This window comes from Miniopterus schreibersii, assembly GCF_964146895.1.
Source record: "Miniopterus schreibersii genome assembly, chromosome: 1".
Classification (NCBI taxonomy): Eukaryota; Metazoa; Chordata; class Mammalia; order Chiroptera; family Miniopteridae; genus Miniopterus; species Miniopterus schreibersii.
Genome location: NC_138101.1, coordinates 178,750,119 through 178,767,315, shown reverse-complemented (window position 1 = coordinate 178,767,315; position 17,197 = coordinate 178,750,119). Strand labels below are relative to the sequence as shown.

The 17,197-nt window shown below is 40.9% G+C and overlaps 2 protein-coding genes across 6 annotated transcripts in view; both read left to right on the top strand.

The window, feature by feature from the left end:
- LOC308549083 (cytochrome c oxidase assembly protein COX16 homolog, mitochondrial) overlaps positions 1-3,774 on the top strand; it is a 38,523-nt gene extending 34,749 nt beyond the window's left edge. For all 3 annotated transcript variants that reach the window (XR_013997710.1, XR_013997711.1, XR_013997712.1), the window contains one exon: positions 3,221-3,774. The gene's annotated coding sequence lies outside the window, so the exon portion shown is untranslated. The remainder of the gene's footprint in view (positions 1-3,220) is intronic.
- SLC8A3 (solute carrier family 8 member A3) overlaps positions 1-17,197 on the top strand; it is a 163,883-nt gene that overhangs the window by 11,157 nt on the left and 135,529 nt on the right. The gene's annotated exons all lie outside the window — the stretch shown is intronic.

Genomic DNA, 17,197 nt, shown 5'->3' with positions numbered 1-17,197 from the left:
TCTTTACTCCCACGATGGTAAAGCAAGTGGTTCCTTTAGGGCTCAGTTATGTACCAGAGACCCGAGCAATATGTTTTCCTCTGCATAATCCCAGGATGAATCATTTCACTCATGAGTAATTCTTATTCTTTTCACTCCACAGGATTTGATATCTCATTATGTTGTGGTAATAATTCCTCTTGATATTCAGTTTATTCTGTGGAATAGCAAATAATTTAAATTTCTACCAAATTTAACAGTTTGACCATAGTTATTCCTCTAGTGGAGTATTCCTGGGAGAAGAGTGGGAGAGGTAGTTTCTAAGAGGGAGGAGTGACATTCTTTTCTCTGTAGACATGTATTTCTAAAATGGCAGATATCCTTTTGTTCGCTATACATTTTTGTTTAAAATATTTTTATAATAAAGTGCACGACTCTATTTTTTGATGTTTGACATCTTTTAAGCCTCCCCTTTCCCCCTTTGTCCCACATATGGGCACACCAATAAGACATCCCAGGTGATCTTTCTTTGTGCCTGTGGAAGTTTAAACCAGGCACAGGGACCTTCGTGCTAGTCACCTTCCCTGGTCACCGTAGAAGCCCAAGCCAGTCTTCTTTTCCTGCTCTCCTAAGCCATTTTTGGGCCTGCTTGGGAGCCATTCTGCTCTCATTTTATGAATAATACATCTTTTCATACCTTCCGTGTGTGTGTGTGTTGTGTGTGTTGTGAGTGTGTGTTGTATGTTGTGTGTTGTGAGTGTGTGCGTTGTGAGTGTGTGTGTGTTGTGAGTGTGTGTACACATATCGAAACCGGATTTTGAATGCTTCAGCTTGAATAGGGGTCCATCTTGACCTTAGAGTGTGTCTGCAATGATTTTATTAAATACTTAATGCATACAAAGGAATATTTTATATTTAAAGTATAAAAGTAGCAATTTTTAAAATTTCTAGACCTATCACTGAACCTAAGAAATAGAACATTACCAATATTTGAGGTGCTTTTCCCTGATTTCATGCTTCAGCCTCCATAAGCCAATCCCCATCCCAGAGAATCAGGGTATTAGTTACCCTAGGTATTTGATGATAGGATTTTCACTTCCCTTATTTTATTGTTACATTTAATCACAGATGTAAGCATTCCTAAATTACATATTGTTTTGTTTTATATGTTTATTAACTCAACATAGATGAAATCATACTGTCCGTCCTATTTGGGTACTTTTTCTTCTCAAGACCGTGTTTGAAAGGTTTACTCATGTTGACTCATGTAGCTGCATGCATTCATTTTCTCTATGTTGTATGTCCATTGTATTAATATGGTACAACTAGCTTATAGATTCTCCTTTCAGAAGAGATTTGCATTCGTCCCCTAGCTTTTGACCTTCCATGTAATACTGCTATGAACAGTATTATGTAATACATAAGCTCTGATGAAAACTCAAGCCTTTTTCCAGCATGTTTGACCAGGAGTGGAATTTCTGGATTATACAATATCCAGTTTTAATTCTTTTTGATAGTGGCAAGTTGATTTCTAAAGTGGCTGTAAAAATTTACATTCCAACTTTGTATCTGTCTATTTGGCTAAACAATTTTTCTAGCACCATTTATTGAAAGGTTTTTAACCTACTGATCCATCTTATCACCTCTGTCATAAGTCAAGTTCATATATACAGATGTTGCTTGATTTACCATAGGGTTATGTCCCAATAAACCCCATTGTAAGTTGAAATTGTCACAAGTTGAAAATGCATTTAATACACCGAACCTGCCCAACATCGTAGTTTAGCCTAGCTGGTTTCTACTTGAATGCTTATCACTTTCGCACCATTGTAAAGTTAAAAATTTGTAAGTCATGCTGCCTGTAGATGTGGTCTGTTGTCAGAGTTCTCTCTGTTGACTGATTTATTATTCTGTTTTTGTCTGTTTCTGTACAAATATAGTTTGGTCTTGTGAACATGGCTTAGTGATGAGCCTTGATATCTTGTAGAAAAGACTCCCATTTCTTCCTTTTTCCTCAGGGGTTTCCTGACCATTCTTGGTCCTCTGTTCATCCATAGAAACTGCAGGAACAGCTTATTGAATTACCAACCGACAAAACAGAGCAAACAACAGCCCAAAACTTGTTATGCTTCTTCCTGGGACCGAACTGAATCTATGTCAGTTTGAGGAGAATTGACATATTTGCGGTATTGAGTCTACCTATAACTCCCCATTTTCAGAAGTCATCTGCATTGTCCTTAAAAAAGTATTACAGTTTTCCCCAGGAAGGGCTTGTACATTTTTGGTTAGATTTCTTTCTAGTTACTTCATTTCTATATGCTATTATAAGTGTAATCTTTTTCTAAATTAGGTTTTACATTTAAAAAGCTGTGTTTTGATGGTTGTATAAAAGAAACTGACTTGGCCCGGCTGGGTGTGGCTCGGCAGTTGAGCATCCACCTAGGATCCAGGAGATGGCGGTTCGATTCCCAGGGTGCGGGCTCCATCCCCAGTCGGGGGTGTGCAGGAGGCAGCCTATCAATGACTCTCTCATCGTTGCTTTTTCTCTCTCTCCCTTTCTCTCTCTGAAATCAATAAAGATATATTTTTAAAAAAAGAAACTGACTTGCCCTGCTGGTGTGACTCAATTGGTTAAACATTGTCCCATGCATTCGATTCCTGTCAGGACACGTGTCCCGGTTGCCACCTCAATCCCCAGTAGGGGGCATGCAGGGGGCAGCTAATCAATGTTTCTCTCTCCCTCTCCCTTCCTCTCTCTGAAATCAATAAAAAACATGAAAAAAAAAAAAGAAAGAAAGAAGAAAGAAAATGACTTGTTTATCTTGGTTTCGATTCGAAATTCCGTTTACAAAACTTCAGAGAGTTTACAAAACTCTCATTCCAATAATTTATAAATTATTTTGATTTTTCTCTGTATCTCTAAATAATAACAGTCCTGATTCTTCCTTTCCAGTCCTTGTATCTTTTGACTCTTTTTCTTTTCTTTAACTGCCTAGAACCTTTAATACAATGTTGTGTAAAAATGTCTTGTTCCTGATTATAAAAGAGAAGGTTTTACCATTAAGTAGGTATTGTAGACTTTTTGTAGATACTCTACATTGACTGATGGTGATCCTGGGAGCACCCTTTGGTTGCCTGACAGTGAAACAGTTGGGACTGGGAACACTGCCTCTCCCCAGCTCAACTGGAGGAGTGAGCCTGAGCTTAACAGTACCAGGACTAGATGCTCTCCTTCCTCTAGGTGCCTGAATCCAGTTTCCCTGAGATGGTCAGTGAAAGTGAAGATATGTGACCACGCAAAGACTTGAACACAGATTTTCATAGACACAAGCTAAGTGTCCATCCACTGGTAAAGGATAAACAAAATATGGCATCACCCTGCAATGGAGGACCACTTGGCAAAAAAAAAAAATGAGTACGGACACATGCTACAGCATGGATGGACTGCAAAGCCCTTATACCCTGAAAAGAGCCAGTCCCGAACACATTGTATAATTCCATTTATGTTAAATGTCCCAAAAGGGCAAATCTATAGGGATAGAAAATACGTTAGTGTTATGTAGGGCTAGGAATGGACTGGAAAGTGGCTGTAAATGAACATGAGGTTTTTATTTAGGGTGATGGAAATGTTCTAAAACTAGGTTGTGGTTGATGGTTGTGCAGCCATAAATAGAGTAAAATTCATTGAATGATACACTTAAAATAGGTGAATTTTATGATATGTGAATTATATCTCAATGAGACTGTTTAAAGAAAAAAAGATCAATAAAAGCAGCTGATGTTTTATGATAATTATCTGACCGACTGTTTTCTAAACCTAGCCATCTTGGTGTCTAGGCCCTGACTGATACCCCTGTGTGCAGGCTGCTCTGATGCTTGCATGGAAGTTAGGATAGCGAAGGGGCCAGAGATCATGGCAAACAAATCACTGAGCAGCTGCCATCTACTCGATAGCTTGCTGCCTAAGTCCTAACTGTACTTCCTACACCAAAGGCCACTCCTACTCTTAAATAATAATAAACCTTGTAGCAAGGCTACAGAGTGTACATCTCCCCTACTCCCGGGGTAGAACCACACCTCTATCCAGCAGTGCTCTGGCGCCTGCTCATCTCTGTACTGAATTATGAGAAAAAGAAGGAATTGGACCTTGTATTGCTGCAGTGTTCCAAGTTTTCCCCCTAAAGCATACAAAATCAAAAAAGCTGTTCCATGTGTGCATATCACATGTGGTGGATATTGAATGATTGAAATTTTTTCAATCTGTTGAGGTGATTATCCTATATTTCTCCTTTAAGATGTTAATGTGGTGAATTACACAGATTAATTTTAGGTTAACTTTCTGATATTAATCCAATCCTCCATTCTTGAGATAAAACCATCTTGGTCAATGTAGCAGATGCTGTTGGTGCCCCACCCATATCCCCTGGGTCCTTTTTACCAGTTTGGTGTACCCATCCCCCAGCTGCTGTCAGTGATGTTGCTAACAGGTCACACCCATGTGATTCGGGCTTGCCCCTCCTGTCTGATTGAAATTGCTTCACTAGAAGATACTTATTTAGAAGTTATACCCTATAGTGATCCTAGAGATATCTGTGGTTGAAACACCATGTGGGGTCTCTAGAAAGCACCAGGAGAATTGCAGTGGACATGTCAACCAGCCACAGTCACTGGTTACCACAGTGCTGATGTAATGGGCTCATGAACTGAATGGCCATGATGGCAGAGATAAAGGCTTTTCGTGGGCACAGAAGCATGGCATCCTCATCAAAGCTGACCTTGCTACCACTGCCACCATACCTGTCAGTAACAGAGACTGATACTGAGCCTTTGATCGTGCATGAATCTTTGAGACCGACCAGCCACTTAGTGGCACTTGATTACATAAGACCCCCTGCACCCTGGAAAGGACAGCAATTCATTTTGAATAAGGTGGTCATATTTTCTAAGTATGAGTTTACCTTTCCTACTGCATTGACTTGGTCAGCACCTCTACTCGGGTTCACAGAGCATCTGATTCACTGACATGGGATCTTTGTCATACTGTCACTTCAGATCCAGGGACTGAATTTATCAAAGAAGGCAGTGGGCACATGCCTGTGCGATTCACTGGTCCTGCTACATTCCACATCATGTGCTGCTAGCCTGACGGAGCAATGGCATGGCCTCTAAGAAACACAGCCGAAGCAACAGCTTTGGGATAATGTCCTACAAAGATGGAGCACTGTCCTTCCAGACACTGTGTATGTTAAAGCAGAGGATGGCAATTTATGGTTGAGAGGCCAAACCTGGCTTGCTGCTGTTTTACAAAAAAGTTTATTGGAACACAACCACACTCGTCATCTGCATATTGTCTGCGGCTTCTTTCGTGCTACATGGACAAAGTTGAGTAGTTGTGTCAGAGAATGTATGGTCCACAAAGCCTAAAATATTTATTGTCCCGTCCTTTACATAAAAAGTTTTCCACTCTTGCCTTGAACCAGTGATCACTGTGTGGTCCTGTGTTACCACTGGGAACCAAGGAGTAGAAAGGAGGATGGCCCCATTCCAGCGACCCACTTGGAAAGCTTTTGCTTATAGTTTCTGAAGCTTTAGGCTCTTTAGTTGAAGAACTAAAGGTTCTGGCTTCCAGAAAGGGGACACTTCTACTAGGGGACACATGGATAATTCCACTCAACTTAAGGCTGTAGCTGCCGTTGGTCATTTTAGGCTCATTGTGCCAGTAGACCAGCAGGAAGGGAAAAGAGTTACCATATTTAAAGGGGTAACTGACTTTGATAACCATGAGGAGGTAGGGCTGCTGCTACATAATGGTGGCAGGGGAGAATATATTTAGCACTCGTGAGCCACTGGTGTATCTCTTGGTATTTTCACTGTAAATGGGCAAGTATTTGTCCAGACAACAGCATGGTAACCAAAATCTCAGACCCCTCAGGTGACAGCCAACAGAATGCTAGCTCAGGATGGGGGGAATATAAAATGATTGGTAAAGGAAATAATCAGTATCAGTTCTGACCTCAGGACGAACTACAACTTTGGAGGCTACAGTTTCATCCCACTAACTTTTCTAAGTTTTCCTAGAAATTGTGACCAACCAGAATCCTGGAGAAGTTGTAAAAGAATGGAGTGAACCTAATGTGCAAGGCAAGTGGACCTGAATGGTACAAGATGTGGAGCATAGCAGACAATGTGGGTGCTCTGTCCAGATCTCCTGGGTTTCACTGTAATGGTTCCGTGTGCCATTCTTTAGCTGCTGCATGTGATGCTGCTAATGGCTTACACCTGCACCGTTTTCTAGAGGCTTGCCCTTGGTAGGTTGGGGCAACATCACCAGGAAGTGTCTGGAAACTTCTCATCCACTGCACTACTCATCCCTGTAGCAGTCTGTAAACAGTGACTGCCTAATGCCTGCTGTGGAGGTACAGAAGCCTCGTTTCCTTGTCATAATGAGGCAGACTGTGGTGTGGTGTATGCATCAGAGCTCCTGGAGATTTCAGGCTGAGGTGACATGAACTGAAACCACGCTCTTGCTTTGCTTCTTTCCTTGGCCTCTTTGGTTTCCCCTTGTTCCCTTACAATTCTTTTTAAGTATAGTTATGAAGGTAGACCTTATTTTTTTAATTATTATTTTTAATCCTCATTGAGGATATTTTTTCCATTGTTTTTCAGAGAGAGAGAGACAGAAGCACCGATGTGAGAGAGACACATCAACTGGTTGCCTCCTGCACGCACCCTGACCAGGGCTGGGGATCGGGCCTGTAACCGAGGTATGTGCCCTTGACCAGAATCAAATCCAGGACCCTTCAGTCCATGGGCCGATGCGCTAACAACTGAGCCAAACCAGCGAGGGTGAGAATAGACCTTAAAATACGCTTTTAATATGCTGATTGTTCTAAAACGGCCCAGAGTTGTGTTTGGCTCAAGATTTCTCATGTAATTATGTAATTTCTCCCTGAAAAACTTGATTATATATTTTCTGCTTTTGTAAAGTTTATTCTGTTTCCCCCCTAATGTTTAAAGATGGAATGCTCAGTTCATTAATGTTGAGCCCCTTTTGTGCTTACTTAGGAATATATACATATCCATTTTCCTCAAAATAAGACTTTAGCAGCATCTCACAAGTATTAAATATGACTTTATCATTCAGTCCTAGGAATTTTCTGATTTCCACTATGACTTTTTAACCCACAAATAAAAATTTAGGTTTCCAAATACATGGCAGTATTTCTGCGTATCTTTTGTTACTGATTTTTAACTTAATTTTATGGTTGTCAAGTAAGCGTTCTGTATGATACAGATTTCTTGAGACTTGTTTTTATGAACTATCGTAAATATCTTGTGCTTGAAAAGAATGTATATTCTGCAGTTGTTGAGTGCGGTATTCCTTTTTCATTAAGCTGGTTAATTGTGTTGCTCAGACTTTTTATATCCTTATTTTTTGGTCTGTTTAATTTACTATGAGGAAATTAAGTTAAAATCTTCCTCTAAGATGGTGAATTCATTCATATATTATGAGACTGTTATTAAGGGCATAAAGTTTAGAATTGTTACTTTCCTGATGAATTGAAGTTTTTATTATTATGTAGTGGCCATCTTTATCACTAAAATGCTTTTTTGCTTTAAAATCTCATATTTTGTATGATATTACTATAGCTACACCAGATTTCTTTGTTTAGTATTTTCCCCATGCTTTGACTTTTAGACTTTCTCTGTTGGAATGTTTTAGGTGAGGCACTTCAGGAGGGCATAGAGTTGGATTATTTTTAATCCAGTCTGACAACCTTTGACTTCTAAATGGATAGTTTAGATACCCATTTAATAGGATCAGTTTTATATCTGGTTTGGTAGATTATTGTATTATCAAAATATTCACTGACTCTTTCTAATAACTCTGCCTTACAAGGACCCTCTCTTCTAGGCCTGCTCATGTTAAAGTATTATACTTCTAACCCCATGAACATCTAAGTCCATTAACAGGCTTGGCCCTGTGATTGATTGATTTTTTTTTTATAACCAATTAAAAGTGAGTATAATTAAATGCCCTACTGAGTAGCAGCTTTTAGTGTCACCGTGCTGTTCTGAGTTGTCTCTGCTACGGTACTGTGGTGTTCCAGACTGATGCTGTCCCTCGGGTCTAGGGCCCAGATGGAATATCTAAAGCCAACGGAAGACTGGCATGTAATGTGAGTGAGAAATAAATCTTATTCTGCATTAGTTCCATAGCAATTTCAAAATGTTGGTAGGCAAATATTGTTAAGGCACTCCATCTCTGAAGTGGGAAATGTTCCTTGATTCAGTCTACTATCCAGAGAGTGGAGGGACTTCTTTTTCCATTGTTCTTTGTGGTTTCGACTCTACCTTCTGGAGGGTTTTTCCTTTTCCTTTAAAAAAAATTATCTTTATTGTTGAAAGTATTACAGATCTCCCCCTTTCCCCCTGTATTGACCCCTCCTCCTGCTTCTGCGACCTCCCCAGGCCTTCAACACACTATTGCCTATCCATGGGTTATGCATATTTGCATGTAAGTTCTATGGTTGATCCCTTCCAGCCTCCCCCCCCCCCCCTCTGAAATACGTCAGCCTGTTGCATGCTTCAGTGTTTCTGGATCTATTTTGTTCATCAGTTTATTTTACTCATTAGATTCCACATATGAGAGAGATCATGTGACACTTGTCTTTCTCTGACTGGCTTATTTCACTTAGCATAATACTCTCCAGGCCCCTCCATGCTGTTGCCAAGGGTAAGCGATCCTTCTGTTTTACAGCTGCATAATATTCTGTTGTGTAAAGTACCACAGATTTTTATCCACTCATCTACTGATGGGCACTTGGGCTGTTTCCAGATCTCAGCTATTGTAAATTGTGCTGCTTTGAACATAGGGGTGCATATATTCTTTCTGATTGGTGTTTCAGGCTTCTTAGGATATATTCCTAGATGTGGGACCACTTGGCCAAATGGAAGTTCCATTTTTAATTTTTTGAGGCAACTCCACACTGTTGTCCATAGTGGTTGTACTCCCTTATCCTTCTTGACCACATCTGAAATAGAGGGCAACAGAACCTGCCTGTGGGCCATGCAGTTTTCTCAGTGCTTTTCTTGCCCTACTTCCTCTGGTAATAAAACTACCCCAAATTCAATAAACTTACTATCTATTTGATTCCAATCAGCCATATGTGCCAGTGTCCATATCCACAGTTCTTTATAAGATGTACTTTCTTAGGGTGTTATATTTCTCTTTTCTTACACACATATATTTCTATATTCCCACCCCTTTTAATATAAGGTCACTTGAGTCTACTAGATATCACTGGGGAAGATACATGTTATTTCATCTAAATAAGCAATTTTGGGGATTCCACAGCCTAATTGGCTTTTTGCCTGAAGTCCTTAATCCATCTGATGGTTTTCGCAGAGTTAAAATGGGCATACCTTTAATTTGACCTCTGCTTCAAAACTGAATTATAATTAGCTTTTGCTGCTCAAAGATTTTTTTACACTTTTTACATTTTGGGGTTGTAAGGTAGTTTGTTTTTTTTTTCATCTCTGAAAGTCCATGAATTTTTATATTTTCTACTCTCTTTATTCCTATTTGCATACAAATTCTTTTCTGAATTCAGGAAATGGTCAAAGGCAGTCAACAATTACCGACACTCACTAGTAAAGTTTTGTTTTCCAGCTTCTTCCCCTAGATACTTCTGGCTCTATAACCTTGGACAAGTTACTTAACCTCTCCGTGTATAGGTTTCTTCAGTTTATAATATTGAGCTAATAATGCTATCTTCTTCAGAGGGGTTTTGAGGATTTAAAGTAATAATCCAAGTAAACCCTTAAAGTGTTTCCTATTATAAGTATTACTACCTGTCACAGTTTAAACACTTCAGTTTGCATCCCTTGGGGTAGACGAAACTCCATCCCTCCACTGTTAGAGATACGGCTTCAGCCAGACGATCAGATCAGATCTTGACAATAGAGCAGCTGTACTTCTGGGTTATTCTGTCCTAAGCAATTCTGCACATGAACATCAATCATCCAGCCCATGTTGAGCTAAAGCGTGACCAGTCCGATTACTTTTTATAGCCTCTGTTCTAAAGGGAAGATCCTGCCTCACATCCTTCCTGCAGTTTTCAGTTTCCCGGCTCCAGGTACCCTGCACATAATTAACCAAAAAGGAACAAGCAACGCTTGCAAGGCAGTGCTCTCAATTTATGCAGGCAAGCAACAACATTTTCCCACCTTCACCTTGGACCTCACTCTGAAGAAGTTACAGCATCTCAGCGGTATCTCTCATTCAAACACACTTGAGAAGCCCCATCACCAAACAGAATACTGGCCACTCTGTTTCAGTCATCTGAATCAGGTGAAGGTGACTCTCCCCTTCCATCCCCAAAAGGTGAAGTCAACTCTATGCCTTTCAGGACTGAAAAGAAAGCTAGCTGGCAATTTATAAAAGAACCCAAAAGAATCTTAAAATCTGGCTGTAAATAATTACATCTAGATATAAATTTAGATTACAATGTACATATAATTTTATCAAAATAGAGTCTACTCTCCATAATATCTTTAAATCTGCTCTTTTCATTTAGCACTGTATTACTAATATATTTGATGTCAATACATTTATTTTTATAATACTGTTTTTACTGGCTTATGGTATTCAGATGTGTGAATGTAACAATTCCCAAACTTGGACATCTGGATTGTTCTCTGAGACACCTTAAGACAAGAATGATGTGATAAACACTCTTGTAAATTAAATTTGGAGAGCAAGTTTATTTGTTTACCCTGGGATTTTTGTTGTTGTTGTTAGATGTAGTTCCCCTAAGTCTTGCCCACCTTTGGAGATAATCCATTTGTAAGAGAGAAAAAAACCCTTGAAATATCCTAATTTGAATGTTCTACTTATTTTCTACTTATTTCCAGTTAGCACTGGAACTGTTACAGACACTATTACTTATCAGTATGTGCCCTGTACTTTGCATTCTTTTTTTTTAAATATGTTTTTATTCACTTCAGAGAGAAGAAGTGAGAGAGAGAGAATTAGAAACGTCAATGATGAGAATCATTGATCGGCTGCCTCCTGTGCGCCCCCTGCTGGGGATTGGGTCTGAAACCCGTGCATGTGCCCTGACCGGGAACTCAACCTGGATCTCCTGGATCCTAGGTCAACCCTCAACCGATAAGCCACGCAGGATGGGCTGTATTCTTCACTTAAATCGCCCAACATCCATTTGTGCTATATTATTATCCTCATTTAAAAAATGAGGCTCAAAGAAATAAAGTAATATGTTCAAGGTCACAGCTAGTTAAGAGCAGAAAATTTGAATTCTTTTTGGTCAGACTTCAAAGTTCAGGAACTTTCTCTAACATCGTATTCTTGAAGAGCTAACATAATTCAATTTTTTTATAGATCCAACAGTATTTTAGGTGCCCTAAGGACGATGATCATTCAAAACAGTCAGTGAATGAATTTGCAAAATGAATAACCACTCACTAAAAACTGATGGAAATTGAAATGTTTAGTTGTAAGGTAGCTGAAATCGAGAGGTACTTCTGATTTCCTTTGATCCTGAAAACATACAGTTTGTGCCATCTGCTCTGCGGTGGATGCATGCTCAGGCTAAATTCCATGCTCTTCCTCAGTGCCTGTCCTAAGCTCTTTCAGAAGTCTCTATTCATGAATCCAACTCTCCGTTCTTATACCATATAGGTTAACTTTCCTCCATTAGGCATTGTCAAAAACATAAATACTAATGCCAACATGTTTTAGATTTAAGAGAGATAATATTTGAAGAGTGTACTATATTCCCTGTACTTAAAGTATTGTGGGATATAGATTCTGGTTGGTTCCTTTTTGCCCACTCTTTGATCTAAATCTGCCCACCTTTGGGAAAGATCAGCTTCAACCAGTTGACAGATAAATGCATTCTGTTAACCCAGTTGGTCAACTCTTGAAACTGAATTTGTTGGTTTGTAGTTTTGCATTACTACAGTATTGAGAATGCAGCCTGTCCAGTGTTGCTCAGCAGTTGAGGGTCGACCTATGATTCGGGAAATGGAGGTTCAGTTCCCAGTCAGGACACATGCCCGGGTTGTGGGCTTGATCCCTAGTAGGGGGCGTGCAGGAGGCAGCCGATCAATGACTCTCTCATCATTGAAGTTTCTATCTCTCCCTTCAGAAAAGTTGAGCCTCTCACTCACTGGCCACCCTTGGCATGTATCAGTTAGGATAGATTCACCTTCAGGAAAGGGTGCCTTAAACCATAAATGTTCTTAAGAAAGGTATTCAAAGTGGGGAGTTCCAGAAATGACTGGCAACTCAAAAGTGTCATCAATGATCCAGTCAGGAGATGGCTACCACAGCTCTATGCACTGGGTCTTCACACTGCTTTTAAAGGTGAGAAAGTGGGGGGAGGGGCAAAGGAAAAACACCTTTTCTGTTCAACAGGAAGGAAACATTTTCCAGATTTCCTCCTATGCCCATATGGGAACTGGATCACATGGGCATCTCTAACTGCAAGACAGGCTGAAAAGTATCTGGAAAAGGGGTTTAAAATTCCCATGATTGGCTTAGGCCAGTCACAGTTTATGGGTATTCAGCCTTCTGAGTCCCGCCTTTTTTGTGCTTTTTTTTTATCTTTCACTCTTACAGTGTGGCCAAGGCCAAAAAAGGAGGAATGACTGTTGGACAAGCAGCTCGTGCGGTATGGTATGTCGTGTGATGCTCTGTGCTCCGATAAGTAAGAAAGAACAACAGAGTTACCCATATGCTATATTAGGGCTGCCAAGTAGTAGGCTTGGCCTATGCTTGGTTCCCTTAGGCTTGGCCACAATAAGAGTAAAAGAGATAACAGACACCAAAATTGTAGGAACACAAAGCCGACTAAAATCCTCCATAGGCTAAACTTACCTGGGCTCAGCTGGGACAAAAATAAGAAGGCAACTGAAGTTGTAGTTCCAACTCAAGCAGAGATCAATCTCTGATAGTATCTTTGCTGAAGACAGCTCTCCTTATCTCTTAAGACTAGGAATCAGCCAATTTCCCTAGTTAGAAAGACCCACTTATTAGGGCAAAAGTCAGGGTGTGTGTGCAGTGCTTTGGGCATTCAAAAAAAAATTTTAAATACCATTTGTGTGGATGCGTATGTCTCTGTTTCCTCAGCAATGTGTTACACATTGAAACAAGTCTGGTTAATGCACACCAAATAAAATAACCTGCTCTAAAAAACAGTTTTTAGGTCTCTGAATCTCCCCTGTCCTCTTTGTATGATACCCTCTTATAAATTGGAGAGGAGAGCCAAGAAGCTGTCAAGGTTGTAGCGTGGTAGTGTTTACTTTAGAAAACAACCACATGGGATTTAAGTTTGGCCTTTCCCAACCCTAACCTCTCTGCACTATTTCCCTTGGTGTCAATAGAGCCTAAAGCCTGGTTTGTGGAATTTAAAGACAGTGTCAGTGGGAAAGTGATTACTAAATAATGCTAATTTAAAATCAGGGTACAAAATGACCCCCGGTATACCCAAATATATATTAAGGGTATAATTATTTAAAATCAGAAGCTTAATAATAGTTATCTCCAGGTGATGCTGTTTGGAGGATTTTTCTTTATACTTTTCTGAGTGTCTAATTTCCCAACAATAAATATTGCTTTCATAATTAAGTAAATGTCTCTTTTCCCCTCTTTTTTTTGTTTTTGTTTTTAATCATTACCCGAGGATATTTTTTCCATTGCTCCTTAGAGAGAGTGGAAGGGGGAGAGAGAGAGAAAGAAACATCGATGTGACACATTGACTGGTTGCCTCCCACAAGTGCCCCAGAGCAGGAATGGAGCCTGCAACAGAGATACGTGCCCTTGGCTGCAATGGAACCCAGGACCTTTCAGTCTGAGGGCTGGCACTCTAACCACTGAGCCAAACCGGCTGGGGCTCCCCTCTTTTTAAATGCACCTCACAGAGGAAGATGCAGTTACAGCAGCTGGTGCTGTACACCATCCTGAGAGGAGCAAACCTTTCAAGTGTGTTCTTTTTTCATCAATAAGTACATTTCTTCCTGGTGGAACAGAGAATAATCAATAGACCAAGACCATCAGTTTTGTGATGGCTTCTCAGGGAAGAGACTGCCCAGGGTGCTGCTTGGGGCCTGTTCTGTCTCGCTCCCTTATGCTCCTGGCTTGCTGCAGAATTGAGCAGATTAATCTTGGTGCTCCGTTGAGACTGTTATTTTTAGCTCTGTTGACTTCTAAATTATAGGCAAACAAACATGCAATAGAGGAAGTACCTTGCTGGTGGGCCACTGAGTCCACCCCCACTCCCCACCCCTGAGAAAAACAGCCCTTCATTAGAGAGAGGACTGCTACACCAAGAGGTGTGTCTTCGGTGGAAAGTATTTAAAGACCCTGAAATCAAGCTAAAGGCCTCGGACTCCAGGATGCCTGGCTTCCTTCACCAGCCGCCAGAGCAGCAGGGCTTCCCTGGTCGTCTCCCTCCCCCATTACTCCCTGGGCTTTGGCCAGGATGGCTCTTCTTACTCCCCAAACCCGCCACCGCTCACTCCCTCCCGCCACTGATGTCACCGCGAAATTGCCAAAACGCCCCCACCACACCACTGTCTGACCTTCCGCCTGGCTTGAGTTTTCTTCATCTCACTCTCAACTGAAGCTCATGAAAAGGCCCCGAGTTTCCTGGCTGGTTCCCGTCCCCGTGGCGATGGGCGCAGCGCCGCGCGAGCAGGACCTTTGCCCCGCTGGCTGCGCCCGGGCCGCGCTGCCAGGGGCTCGGCCCCCAGCGGGAGCTGCGCTAAGGCGGGAGCAGGTGCTGCGCGGGCCCCGCCCGCCCGGGAATGGCTCACCTCCGTCACTGACTCGCAGTGACTGAAGCGACGCTGGAGACGGTTCCCTTTGGGTCTCTCTCTCGTCCTGATCGCTGTCAAAAAGCACGTCCCCTCGCTTGCCTCGTTCTTTCCCTTGTCCTCGCGCCCGCGACGCTTCCCTCAGCCTTTCCTCTGGGAATCCCCTTAGAGCCCCAGCCTTGACCTGGGCGTCTCCCTGTGCTCCTTTCCCCCTTTTTGCCACCTTTATTGAGGTATGGTGGACAGATAAAAACTGCATATATTTAGGTTGCACAACGTTATCTTTTTAAGGTGATGACTTAATATCCATGTACGTTTTCGTGTGTGGCGAGGACACTTCATGTCTGCTCCCGTAGCAGATCTCGAGGAAGCAATACAGTATAGTTCAGTGCGTCACCACTCTGTGCGCCAGATCCCCAGAACTTGCTCATCTTGGAACTGAAAGTTTGTGCCCTTTGCCAACATCTCCCTGTTTCCTCCACCCCCCAGCCTCTGGTAACCACCACTCTACTCTTTGGTTCTAGGAGTTAGACTCTTTTAGATTCAACATATAGTTAACAGACAGTGTTTGTCTTTCTGTGTCTGGCTTACTTCACTTAGCATGTCCTCCAGATTCATCCGCGACGTCGCAAAAGGCAAGATTTTCTCCTTTGTGCTCTTTGTCATAACTGAAACCTGGTCTTTCTCATTTGGACCTCCCCTCTGAGCCTGAGACTGTCACTAGTGTCCAAGGGCAGTGACCCCGGGAAGCCCACAGTGGCAGAAGCTCCTGTGGGGCCTAATTCACCCCTGGCACTTAACTTGGGACTGTGATAACTTGTTCTCCCTTAATGAAATGGAACAGGTAGTGAGTCCTGCATTAAAACCTCTTACCAATTCTAGAGCTTACAGGTATGAGGAGAAAAGTCAACATGCCGGGGACAGTTGAGTAGAAATGTCTTACATCCTTGAAGACATTACTAAGCTGCTGAAATACCCTAAGATTACTTCTTATGGTTTAAACTACTGTTGGTTGGACGTGCTATTAGTTATACAGGGGAGAAATCTTAGCAGGGTTGTGGGATTGAGTAAGGATTTCTTTAAGGATGGAAGATACTTGCACATATAAATCCCTTTATTTTTTTCTTTGCTCCAAATAATATCATTATTTGCAAACATGACTATCAAATTATCAGTGTACATTTGGGTTTACCTATCATTCCTATTTAGAACAGTTTTATTAAAATCAAGAATAAGACAAAAATGCCTATTATTTTCTCTGTTATTCAACATTATATTACAAGTTTTTGCCAATATAAGAAAATAAAATGAAAAATTGCTGTAAATATTGGTAAATAGTAAAATTTTCATTTTCAGATTAAATGATTATTTTTCTAGAAAAACTAAGAAATTCTACTTTAAATTTAATTTTGTTTCACATCTATAGAACTGATATGATAGTGTCTACCTTATAGAGCTATTATGAGAATTAAATGAGCTAGTACACAGAAAGTACTTAGAACAGTGTATACCCCATCTTTAGTTCTCCATAAATGTTAGGTTATTATTTAAATAGTTGGATAAGGTAACTGGATACAAAATGAAAATACTTCTTGTAAAAAAAGAAGGATCTCTTACCCTTTGTGACAGCAAGGATGGAGCTGGAGACTATTATGCTAAGCAAAATAAGCCAGACAGAGGAAGACAAATATCACATGATCTCACTTATATGTGGAATCTAATGAACAAGATAAACTGATGAACAAAATAGTTCCAGAGGTATGGATGCTTAGAACAGAATAACAGACCTCAGAGTGGGGAGGGGTTGAGGGGGACAGGAAGAGATTAACCAAAGAAACTATACCCGTATACGCATAGCTCAAGGACACAGACAGTAGTGTGGTGAAAGCCTGGGGTGGGGTGGGGCCTGGGTGGAGGGGGGATACGGAGGGATATGGAGGACATCTGTAATACTGACAAGAATAAATTTAAAAAAGAGAAAAAGTTAATTTTACTTTTAATAAACAGAAATCTTATTTATTTATTTAAATTTAATTTATTGGGTGACATTGGTTAATAAAATTATATAGAGTTCAGGTGTACAATTCTATAATACATCATCTGTATATTGTATTGTGTGTTCACCACCCCAAGTCAAGTCATTTTCTATCATCATTAATAAACAGAAATGTAAATGTCAGGAAAGAGCAGATTCATAGATGGCGGTGGACTGAGTGGAAGCTATACTGATGCTCTCCCAGGACTAAACTGGAATTACAACTAAAATATAGAAAAACTGTCCTGAAAAACCAGCTGAAGACTAGCTGGAGAGAACCCTTATAACCAAGGACACAAGGTGGAGACTGCATAGAGACTGGTAGGAAGTGAGAAGGTGCGA